Consider the following 12,210-nt stretch of genomic DNA (forward strand, 5'->3'; position numbering starts at 1 on the left):
AAACATGGTCACTCCTGACTCAAAAAAGAAAAGGCAACAGCCAAAATGTTAAACCCGAGGCTTGAAAACTGTAGATAACAATCTATTGGGTGAGGTCACAGTGGCTACATCCACTACTTGTATACAGTCACAGTAAAGCTCACTAAGAGATTTTTACCAGCTGCAAAACGAAACCTGGTATTGTTTTTACCGTGTGAGTCCATGTGTGTCAACATGGCAAAATGTTGTCCTGGTGGCACTTACTGAAGTGGAAACTACCCGAGAAGCAGTTTGGGGTATTTTGCCAGATGTTTATACATCTATATATAGTTTTTTGACAACACAACGTCACATGCAGTCACAAACCTTTTCCGGTTGTATAGTTGAGATTACAATGAAGGCCGAGTTTGCTGATGAGTGTGGTCTGAGCAAGGGGCCGAAAGAAGGAGGGTAGACTGTAGAGAGGGAGCCACACACACACGCACTTTTTGCCCCAGGCCGACATTCCCTTTAAGTTGCAGATTGCTGCATCGCAGTGCCTTCATTGCATGATTCTAGTTTTATGTTAAAATTGAAATAAATTATTCTTTACATGTGAAAAGGCCTTTAGTGCTGTTGAACCTAGTTGAACTGTGGGTAGAAAGTTTGTCATTGGCCACCTTTCTTAGAATTTTGCCAACGGAAATTTTAAAAAAGCACACACAGCCGCACTAGTAACCTACGCGCTAAAACGTCTTTTCATGTTTAATGTAGATTTTTTTTTTTTAATGATTAAGCCATTTTAATGCCAGCTCATGCCTTAGCAGCAAAACAAGTTCCCTCCTGACACTATTTTTCAAGGGCGCCATCACAGTGCCATGGACTTAGCATCGCTCAAACTGTTGTGATTGGTTTGAAGCAATACAAACAACACACAGCTGGTTTTTTTCCACTTAGTTATGATGGATTCAGCCAGACCTTTCTCCAGTGCTGCCATAGCACCAGATAGCTCTGCATATGTGAGTTGAACTTTGCTAGTTTAAGCCACTTTCAATGTTTCCGTTTTCTGACTCATACATAGATTGAGTAATTGTGAGATTCAACAACATGGTATTCAAACATAGACACATCTGTCCATCAGAAACAGGAAGTAGCAGTGTCACCCATGATAGATAAAGAGAAGCTGAGGTTATATAAATGACCCTCTAATGTTTCACATTACTTCCTGCCTTTGTTTCCTATGAATGGTCTCTCACAAAGTTGTAGCATGTTATATTTAGGTTACCAATTATCTCATAACAGTGGGCCATGCAGGAGTGGGCAGTTTTAATGCACTAGAACCAGGCCGGTGTCAAAGGACTGTGGAAGGTGAAAGCAAGATGAAAGCACAGTATTTGCTTTCATCTGTCCAGTGTATTCATATCAGGTAAGGGGAACGGGAACCAATATAGAGGAAGCCAGTGCAGAGCTTTGGGACGTGGCCAGTGTTTCGGTGAGAGGATTATTCACTTCCTGATGTCATCTGTTTCCCAGCATGTGGTATTTTGGTAAAGTGGTAAATGTTTTTTTCTACCCTGATGAGACGCAGGGGGTTGAGGTGAATGTGAAGTTTAATAGTGAGGTTATTGGGATTACTGGAGTACACAAGGTGTGCTTGTGTGGCCCGTGTGCACAGGCAGTGTTTTTGCCTGTGTGCGAGAGTGTAAGTATGAGTGTGTGTCTGAACTGTGCAGCTGCCAAATCTGACAGAACTCAAGCCCACATTAGCCTGCCAAGAGAAAGGTACAAAGACACACACACTCACACACACACACACACTCACACACACACACACACACACAGGCCTTGTCTCTTCCCTCTCTCACACCCTATCTCTCCAACTCTGGATCTTCGAACTCTTTCTGTCTCAAACTCTGTGTCTGTCTCCACACACACATACACAAGCACACATGCTCACCTCGCCCTGCCAAAAGGGAGAGGTGGCTGGTGAATAAACAATGGCACTCCGCCCATAGTGTCACCCGCCTGGGCTTTGATCAGCACCGCTGTTCCTGCTCCCTACAGCAGTGCTTCCTGTCTTTCTGCCTGCCGAATGCTGCCACGCGCGAGCACACACGTGCACGCACACACCCATAACTTAGTGTTCACGTCTCATTCTCATACATGGGCCTGCATATACTCTCTCTTTCCCATTTTCTCCTCACTAAGTCTTTATCTGTATCTTTCTGTCCCTCAAACTCGCACAACATAGCTTTGAGTTAGTGCCCTTGTCTCTACATCTTTCAGTAGTGCTGCATTTTCTAACACACACCCACATATGCTCAGTGTTTTCACACACATACACACACAGGGATACACGCTTTTGATTCAGGCCCATCCAGCAGTAACTACTAGGGCAAGTCAAAGACAAGGTCCTGTTGTAGTGTCCTCTGGATGAAGTGACAGCAGCAGACACATTACATAATGCAACAGTGACCATTGTTTCACTCTGTTTGAGGATGACAGTGAATATATGAGGTGTACTGTTCTATGTACACTTGACAGTGTGGGGTGTGCATTTCTTTGTCAAATTTAGATGGAGTCTTTGTGATCTAGGTGCTTTTGCTTTTATGCATGCATACCAGTAACAAGGGACAAGGCTGCTGTACACACAACACACACACACACACACACACCGCCACACAAACATTCAGTGGGGCTAGTTGTAGCAGCTGCAGTTTGTCTGTAGTTCTGTAGTTATATATGCATTAGTTTCTGAGGGGGTTGAAAGGATGACTTTGCCTGTGGGAAGGAATGGCAGCAGTGGATCAAGAACAGGTGTGCTGGATACCCTCTGTTGCAGAGGCAAAGAGCTGCTTCAATCGTTGTGTGTATGCGCGTGTGCGTTTGTCTTCTCTGTTCGTGTGTCTGTCCACGTCCTTCAACACATGTCCATGTTCTCTGTGTCAACCTTGAACTGCGCATTTGTTTCCTGAAGTTTAAGCCATCTGTGTTTCTGACACTTTTCTTTTTCAGTGTGTGTGTGTGTGTGTGTGTGTGTGGGGGGCATGAATACTACTTTCATAATTTTTACTTATTAAAGCTACACTTGGTTATTTTTTTTTAAACAACTTTTGAATATTTGCTGACACTGCCACTGTAATTCACACAGCGCTAAATGCGACAGATAATCTGTGAAAACAATTATACTCCTTTGCCTGTTCTATTGACATTTCTCATTTCTGATGGCTTCACCGAATATGAACGAAAACAACCAAACAAAGGCAAAGAGTCTCTAACACAGCTATTAATCATGTCTATTACTGCTTGTGAACTGCAGAGAAACTGTTAAACTAGGCAGTGATTTAATGTGAATCAAGATTCTGTAACTTTATTGTCTATTTCTCACCTCTAATGTTAATGTTCCTCTGGCTACTTTTTGTAGTCTCCTCAAACAACTAGAAACAGTCGTGGCTGCCTCACACTCCCTACGTGCACCTGTGGTTAAAGCCGACTTCGTAAGTTAGATTGATATTGCCGGTTACATAATGAAACCGCTGTACTGTACTTTGAAACGGTCAGTAAAATTCAGTAAATAGAAAAGCTGTTTGTTTCATCACTTTCGATTCATGTGATAAATATAAAAATATCAATTAAATTGTAGTATGTGTTACAAATAAATAAAAAGAAAAAAATGTTACAATAATTACTCGCTTATGATGATCAATTTGTGCAAGATAGATGTGATTACACTGTATTAACATTAAATCAAAGGACTTCCTGTAATATGGATGGATATTACTATCAGTGTCACTGAGAATCAACAGCTCAGTCTGTAGATGGTTATAACCACGCACACACACACACACACACACACACACACACACACACACACACAGCGCCTCTGCATATAAAATTATGGACAGCTGCTCTCAGTTACTGCACACAGTAACCATACACTATCTTTTGTGCTGCTAAATCCTAAAAAGAGTGAGGAAACTGTGGCGCTGTCTGTAAGGCTGCTCTCCAACTTCCAGTTCAAGCCTGTTTTGTCCTTTCTATTAGCACTGGTATCCACAGGAAATGTCTCATCTTGGATATGTATATCTACGTTTTCTCTCTCTCTTTCACTCTCTGACTTTCTTTACTTATCTGTGTAAGCACACATCTGCCTTCATGTCCATGTATATGTTAGTGTGTGTGTCTGTGCGTCTCTACATGTGTGCCTGGTGTTGGCTGATTGATGACTTTTCCGGCTGTGGGCAGATTCCCGGCAGTGTTTGATCCACATATCAGAGGAGGTGGAAGTAGGAGAGAGATAACATTCCAGGATGCAACAAGGGAACGTGGGAAGCAGAACAGCTCATAGAGACCATACTCCATTCTCGGACAACAAACGGAAATTACTCATTAAACCACAAGCCTAATGCGAAGAACAAAGAAACCATGACGGCCTAATGTCTTGTGCTTCCCCGTTTGAAAAATCCCAAGCCGCCTTTACTGTGGTGGCACCTCGCCTGTAAACACCTGCGTAACACTGTGACGAAGTGAAAAGATTTCACGTTTTGAGCTTTTTTACGAAGAAATTTGTCCAACAGATCCCCTATAACGATGATATCTTTAAAATATAGTCTGAAAATTGTGATTATTGTTTGTAAACACTCTCACCAGCAAAGGTGAAAGCCAACACTACTATTTGAATCCAGTATGGAACGAGCTTTGTCCATTTGGCCTTTTGCTTGGATATAATTGCTTTCTTCAATGCTGTGTCCACAATTTTTGTAGCTGTCTGTTGGATTCGAGCTGATTACAGTCTGGCAACTAGTCGCAAACTTTTTAGAAAGTCCCGACACCTCCTGCACAATGTGCCATAAACATCCTTAATATAGCAAAATAAGTAGACAATAAGAAATTACAGACACACATAGAACGCTACACACTTCTAGTGGGTCATATATGATGATTGAGAGAGATTATAAATGTATTAGTTTATGCTTTTTTTTTAAGGAAAATCCTGCATACGATCCCTTTAGATACCTTAAACACTGTTTGATTTTTGTGATGTAACTTACCCTTTAAAGCTGCAGTTAGTTGTAACTTTTTTTTAAAAAAAAAATGGCATATTTGCTGACACTGTCACTATATTCACATAGCAATAATACAACAGATAAGCTGTTTATTAATATTTCTTGCCTTACTATTTTCAGAAACATATTTTAGTGCACTGTTTGGCTGTTAAATAAGAAAGGGTTTGAATGTTCTTTCAAAATATAGTGACAGTTTCTGCAGATATTTTTTTCATAAAAGTTACCAACTGTAGCTTTAATGCTGACAGCAGTCAACAGGTATGAAAATGAACCTAAGCTGATTTAGAAAAATGCTTACAGCTAGATGTATATAGAGACATTTTCTCGCCTGCTAATATTCGTAGCGACATGTGTGACATCAGTGGCGGCTCTTCCAGAAAGAACTCGAACATTCAATCCTGAAATAAGACCGTGATCTATGTTTTATTTTATTCCTTTGAGACAAGAGTTTTGGGACTGCAATTGTATTTGCAACTTTTGCTAAACTTTACATCCATTAAATGATATACTATTTGATAAACAGAATATATGTATGTAAGCCCACACACACACACAAATACACACAGGGCATATGGTGCATATTTCAGAGTTGTTTCCTATTCTCTTTCTACTGTAGCTCACAGCAGCTGAAAGAGACAGAGACGGAAAGATAGAGAACAGTGTGTTCCCCCTGTGGGCATAGCTCGGTTGCAACACGTCTTCATTACCGTGGCAATTGTTTTACTATTTTCATCAGTGCTAGTGAAAGGCGCCTCCATTACTGTGCCGACATGCGTGCATATTGCAATAGACGAGATAACTGTTCTATTTGCCGTTCAGCAGTTTGCTGCTGCCGCCATTATGGTATCTTCCCACTTCAGTTCGAAATCAACCCTGGGAGAAGCGCTGAGAAGCATCAAAGCGCTGAAAGCAAGTCAATTCATACCAATATCAGTGATAACTTTCAGAGGGGCTGTCCTGGTCGACTTGCTAAACCACGTCTTTTTATTCTTACACTCAGGCAGACAGACAGCAAAGCAAAAGCAAAAGTTTCACTTCTCTAACACCTCAGGAGGGAGACCTCTCTCTCCTCCTCCTCCTCCTCCTACAGCTTCTCTCTTACACTCACTTCTTTACCTTTCCCACAATCCTTTGATAAAAGTGCAGATAAAAGAGAGTCTGTGCTCATCTCTCTGGCCATCCACCTCTCCTTGAGGTTAGCACCTCCTTTATTATTTACTATTAGATCAGTAGACATACATACACACACCGCCTTGTTCTACTAAAGTTGGTGTGTGTGTGTGTGTGTGTGTGTGTGTGTGTGTGTGTGTGTGTGTGTGTGTGTGTGGTGTGTGTGTGTGTGGGCGCAGTCAACATACTGTGTCTTTGCTTATGTATGTCTGTGTGCTTCATGCCCCTTGTGTATGTATCTGTTCTTACCCTTTTGCTTGTGTGTGTGTGTGTGTGTGTGTGTGTGTGTGTGTGTGTGTGTGTGTGTGTGTGTGTGTGTGTGTGTGTGTGTGTGTGTGCGTGTGTGTGTGTGTGTGTGTGTCCTTGGCTGGAGGCGGTGCAGTGTGAGGTTTTCGCTGCTGTCTGAAGTCGTCCAGCCTCAGTGTCATTAGAGGATCTCTTTAATCCAGACTTTGGGAGAAACTTCTGACAGCACGCTGCAAATAGAAGGCCCCGCCGCACATGAAGAGCAGCTCGGCTCCTAACAAAACACCAAGTTTAAAGAGGCCCCTGGCCTTTTTTCCTCCTCCCACTATTCCCTCCCTTCTTTCTTCTGTGCTTTTTTTCCCTGCCCTCTGTTGCTTTTACTTCACCCTAGGGAAACATGCTTGCCTTATCTGCGCAGGAGGACCACCCAGGAAAGATGACTCAGGCATCGGTGTGTCTGTGCGCCTGTGTGTGTATGTTTGTGTGCATACAGCGCTGAGGATTGCACACTCATTTGACTGAGTATAGCACTCACATTTTTAGAACTTTTGCTGTTAATATTAATGCATGCCTGTACCTGTGTGGATCGCTCTGAGCGGTGTGTTTGTTGGTGCTTGCGTGCGCGTGTGCCTCGCTAATCCTTTGAGCCAAAGTTTGGAATGAAAGGCAGAGGCACATTGCTGATGGAGAGGTGAGAGAGGCCTTCAAGCTCCTGACTGTGGGACTGAGCAGCAGAGGTACACCGCTGCCCCGTCTCTTGACTCTGGCCACGTGTGTTTCTCTCCTTCATGTCCCTCCCGTCTCCCCCAGTATCTCGCTGTCTCACATTCTCACCTATCTGAGCTTTCTCTTCTTTTCTTTCTGATACCCTCCCCCTGGCTTATCTTCCCAGGCTTTTTGCTTTGCATTTTGTTTACTTTTTTCTCCTTCATACACCTTTCTCTTTCATTCCCAACCCTCCGCTCCCTCCTCCATCTCTCCCTATGGAAATCTGATTTCCCCCTCTTCCTGGCCTGTTCACAATGATCCCAGTCTGCATGACTGATAAAGACCATATCGCCCTGAGCATCTGGAGGCGCTTGAGCAGGATCCTCTACACTCAGTCATTCACGCATTTTCACGCACTATAGAAAAATCAGCATTTTGTGTGCAAGTGTGTGCTTGCAACACGTGTGTGTGTGTACAGTAAAGATTTAGGACAGACAGCAAGTTAGACCCAGTAAATTAGTGATCAGTAACAGAGGTAGCGGACCAAAGCTGCAGCACAGTTTTTGTGGAATTTTCTCCAAGTGCTCTCTTATATTTACTCATAAAAGAGCCACTTCTATTATTAGCCATATAAATGTACAAATTAATTATCATCATGTGATGTTTGCCCCTGGGCCAGCACTGGATTAAAGTCGAAATCAGACATTGTTTTTTTTAACTGCAACAGAGGGTTGTGCAGGTGTTCACAGGTGTCTATATCGTCCTCTTCATAGTTTTGTTTCATTGTTTTCAGAAGTCTTTTCCTTAAATATATATTTGTGGCTGCCAGAGTTGGTGTGATATCTGTTGCTCAGTGCCTAAACACAGCCCTCAATACAGTATAATAAGACCATTATGTCTGACAGCGATGAAGACTAAATATTTCCAAGGCCCTTTCTGACTCACAAAGCACTTTTATTCATCTGCAGAATCATCCCATATGATTCTATTAATGAAGTTGACAAGTGTTGAACTTTTACCCTCAGAGTTGTTTTGAGCACATCAGATATAGAACCCACATGAAAGAGACAAACACGTCACCAATGAGGCCCACTAAGTCAGCCTTACTTCCCAGAAGACCTGGTCCAGAAATGCTGTGTCACAGTGCGGGGAATCAGAAGTGGGTTTTAGAGAGGGGTGAGGGGAGGGGGGGTTGCCAGGGTCTTCTTCTCAACCGTACTGATGCCTTTAAAGGAATACTTCACCCACAAAATGATCATTTGTACATCAGGGACTCACTCTGTGTTCCACTAAATACATGAAAAAAACCTTGGTTTTTCTCATGTATTTACAAAAACTGAGAAAATTCTTTATGAACTGAAGCCATAGGAGTCCACATTTAACAGCAGCAAAACTATATCAAAACATCCGTTTACAAACTCGCTCAAAACTCTTGCAGTGTTATCTACATCTAAGTCTCATCTATCTAGTCGTATGCCCAGTACTTTCTGAACAGACAGCCCTCTCCAATGAGGACATCAGCTGAAAGTGAAACTTATCTGTGCTCTCTTCAAAGCCAGACATTAACAAAAACAATCATTTTACATGGCTGAACCCGGGGGCTGCTGGTCTGCCACTGCTTCATCAGTTAATTTGTTTGTGTTACTGTGTGACTTTGGTAAATGTGAACTCCACCTTTTAAACACCAAAGTCACACAATTACACAAACTAATTGATTGAGGCAGTGGTAAACCAGCAGCTTTGGTGCTCAAAGAGGTAAAATCACTGTTTTGGTTTTTTTTTTTAATCAGTGTAGTGTGGCTTTGAAGAGACTATTGATAAATTTCACTTTGAGTTCAGTTTTAAATATTAGGGTTTAAGTGAAAATGCATGTGTTTGTGAAGTACTGAGCATACCGCTAAGATAAATGACACTTTGATTATACTGCAAGAGTTGAGTGAGCATTTGTAAACAGATGTTTTGCGATAGCGTTGCTGCTTTTAAACATGGACCCTTATGACTTCAATTCATAAAGAATATATGATTTTTTCACTCACTGTGGAAGGAATGTAAGAGAGAAAAAGTGTTCTTCATGAATTCAGTGTAACACTGGTCGAGTAACTAATATACAAAACAATCATTTGTGGGGGGAAGTATTCCTTTAAAGGATAGTTGTAGGGGGGTCCTTGCTGCAGCACCCACAGGTTCAACGCCAGCTTTGGCCATTTGCTGCATGTCACCCCCCCTTTTTCTCCCTCTTTCATGCTGAATCCGCCCTATCAATTAAACTCCCAAAGTCCCAAAGAAAATCATCTTTTTTTTTTCTTTTCTAAAAAAAAGGAAAGTTATAGGTGAGGTTAAGGTCATAGAGGTTTAGTGTTGGAGAAAGAAAGGGTAAGAATAACACATACTTGATAATACAGACTGAAATACAGCAGAAATACATTTCACAATCAATTTCATTCTTTCTGCCCCAAATCAGAAATTTGTCTCTAAAGACTTAACAGTTTTTGCAACACATTCTGAAACAATCTTTCCTTAAGCCTTTAATTCAGACAAGGCAAAACTCCAAAATAAAAAAGGAAGAAGCCTCATTCTCACATGCCTTGGTCATTTAAATCAGAGGGCTTGTGTAAATGGTGTCAGCTCCACTAAAAATGCTTTTCTTGTGTCGTCGAGCCTTTTGATTCACCAATAAACAAAATGAAATGATGAAATCGGAGGCAAGGGGTTGCACTGGATGGAGATGTGGGCTGTGATGGGATCGTGACTGGCTAAGAAATACCCTGATTAATAGGATCAACGTGCTGGAAAAAAACAGCTGCTTTTCATGCTGCAGAGCTAAAACTGACCTCAGCATGCTCCAGAATCATAATAGTCTAGTAATGTGTGTTGATCTAGGATTCCATCTGCCAGAGGCTTAAATTAGCTGCTGCAAAGGAGGGAGGTTCATTATAAAGCTGATTATAAGGCTGATTTACCTGCATCAATGCAGTTCAGACACAGGCTCACACTGTGGTGCAGTCTTGATAAAAGAATGTTATTAAATGTCAAAAAATGGTATTATAGGAGGTGTTTTTCAATCAAATGCAGCCAATCAGACGACAGTGCCTCACCGGCACGGAGGCATTATGTGTTCAGGTTGTCCATCCAACCGCCAGGCACATTCTTGTGAACGTGATATCTCAACAAAGCCTTGAGGGACTTTCTTGAAATTTTGCACAAATACTGGACAGATTGTGGTGGTCTTCAATCATGGGTTACTGTGACCTCATCCGTCTCTTTCTTGTGAACGCCATATCTCAAATTCACCTTTAGAAAATTTCTTTAAATTTGGCACAAACGTTCGAGTAGACTCAAGGATGAACTGATTAGATGTTGGTGGTCAAAGGTCACTGTGACCTTGCATTTGTCTAATTCTTGTGAAAGTGATATATACTCATATTTGACACAAACATTCACTTGGACTCAAAGATAAGCTGATTAAAATTTGGTGATCAAAGGTCAAGGTCACTGTGCATCCGTCTCATTTTTGTAAACACTATATCTGCAGACAGCCTTGAGGGACTTTCCTTTTTTTTGGCAAAAACATCCTCTTGGACTCAAGAATGAACTGATTATAATCTGATGGTCAAAGGTCAAAGTCACATCGACCACATATAACATGTTTTTGGGCACGGCTCACTAACCCTTAAGAACCGATTTAAAAATGTGCTTATTGTTGAGATCTTCTGTGTGTGAAGCATCCTTGTTCACACAGACACGGATTTGCAAGTGCAACTTGACTGGTGCACCGAGGCATACAATTGCGTGGCGGTATATCTAGTTTTTTCATGTTGCCCCTGTTTTTCTTTAAAGTCAGTAGTTCTCAGAGAGTTGCTCCCCAGAAGTTCAACCAGGCCCTGAAGCATTACAGTCTGTGTGTGATTTATGTCAGTGCGGTGGGTTGTAGATCAGGCCGGTCATGCCTATCACCTGGACTGTGTTTCCATCAGCTCTGAGAATCGACAAGGCAACACCTGGCCCACTCACTCAACTCCACTGGGGAGGCACACCGAGGATATTGATGCTAGCCAGTGCCCCCCCCACCATACACTTGTTGGAGGCTTTTTGTGTGTGTGTGTGTGTGTGTGTGTGTGTGTGTGTGTGTGTGCGCGCAAATATAAATCTATGTCCATGCTATTATGTGCAGGTGTGTGTGCGTGCATTTGTGCACTCACTCTGCTTTTCATGCACACTAATCAAAGACGAAGTGTCCACATGTGCAACTCAAAACATCTGGTTCTGCGTCGCATGCAGGAACTGTGCCTTTCTTTCCACTGCTATCACTTACAGGCAAAATGAAAAAAAAGGCCTATACACACGTACGCACACACACACACAGCACATTTTCTTTTTCTTTTTTTCTTTTTTTGCCTGAATTTTAGAAAGCAAAATAGATTAAATTCTTTATTGGCGCCCTAAGGGGAAATTTGATCAACGCAGGTATTTGGAGTACATGTAAGTGAAGTTCTTATCCACTAAATGATACAGTACATATCTTTTATTACCACCAAAGAAATAATGAAACTTAAAGGAATGCAACTTTATAAAAGCCAAGGAAGTTTGCTAATTCCCTCAGTGAGCATGTCTCTCTTTCTGTATGCCCTTGTCTAGAAATGAGTTTGGGCTTAATGAGGCCAGCTTGCCAGTAATTACTGTCATGACTTCATTATTAGCCTTTTAACACCCCAAAACTAATCACAGGCTGCATCTCTCCTCGCTGTCCCTCTGTCCTCCTGTCTGTCTACCTTTCTCCGTCTTGAATATTCTCTCATTGCTCATTGGCTCTGTCTGTCTTGATTACTCTTGTTTTCTCAGATGTCTTCCCAGCTCAAATGTAATTGTAGATTAAAGTTATACTCAGCAGAATTGTTGGTTACTGTTTGTAAACAAGCTCGTCGGCCAATTGAAAGTAAAAGCCAACCCCAGATTCACTCTCATTTGGGGTTTTGCCTCGCTATATTTCCATTTTTCTGGCACCGTGTCTCCTGGATGCCTGCTGCTTATGCTCTGGCACCAGGTCGCTAACTTTTTATAAAGC

General features: G+C 41.9%; 1 protein-coding gene across 3 annotated transcripts in view; it reads left to right on the forward strand.

The window, feature by feature from the left end:
• Positions 1–12,210, forward strand: part of cep112 (centrosomal protein 112) — a 134,441-nt gene that overhangs the window by 104,705 nt on the left and 17,526 nt on the right. The gene's annotated exons all lie outside the window — the stretch shown is intronic.

This window comes from Plectropomus leopardus, chromosome 18 (genome assembly GCF_026936395.1).
Source record: "Plectropomus leopardus strain MGB_pleo_1.0 chromosome 18, ASM2693639v1, whole genome shotgun sequence".
In the NCBI taxonomy this organism is placed as follows: domain Eukaryota; kingdom Metazoa; phylum Chordata; class Actinopteri; order Perciformes; family Serranidae; genus Plectropomus; species Plectropomus leopardus.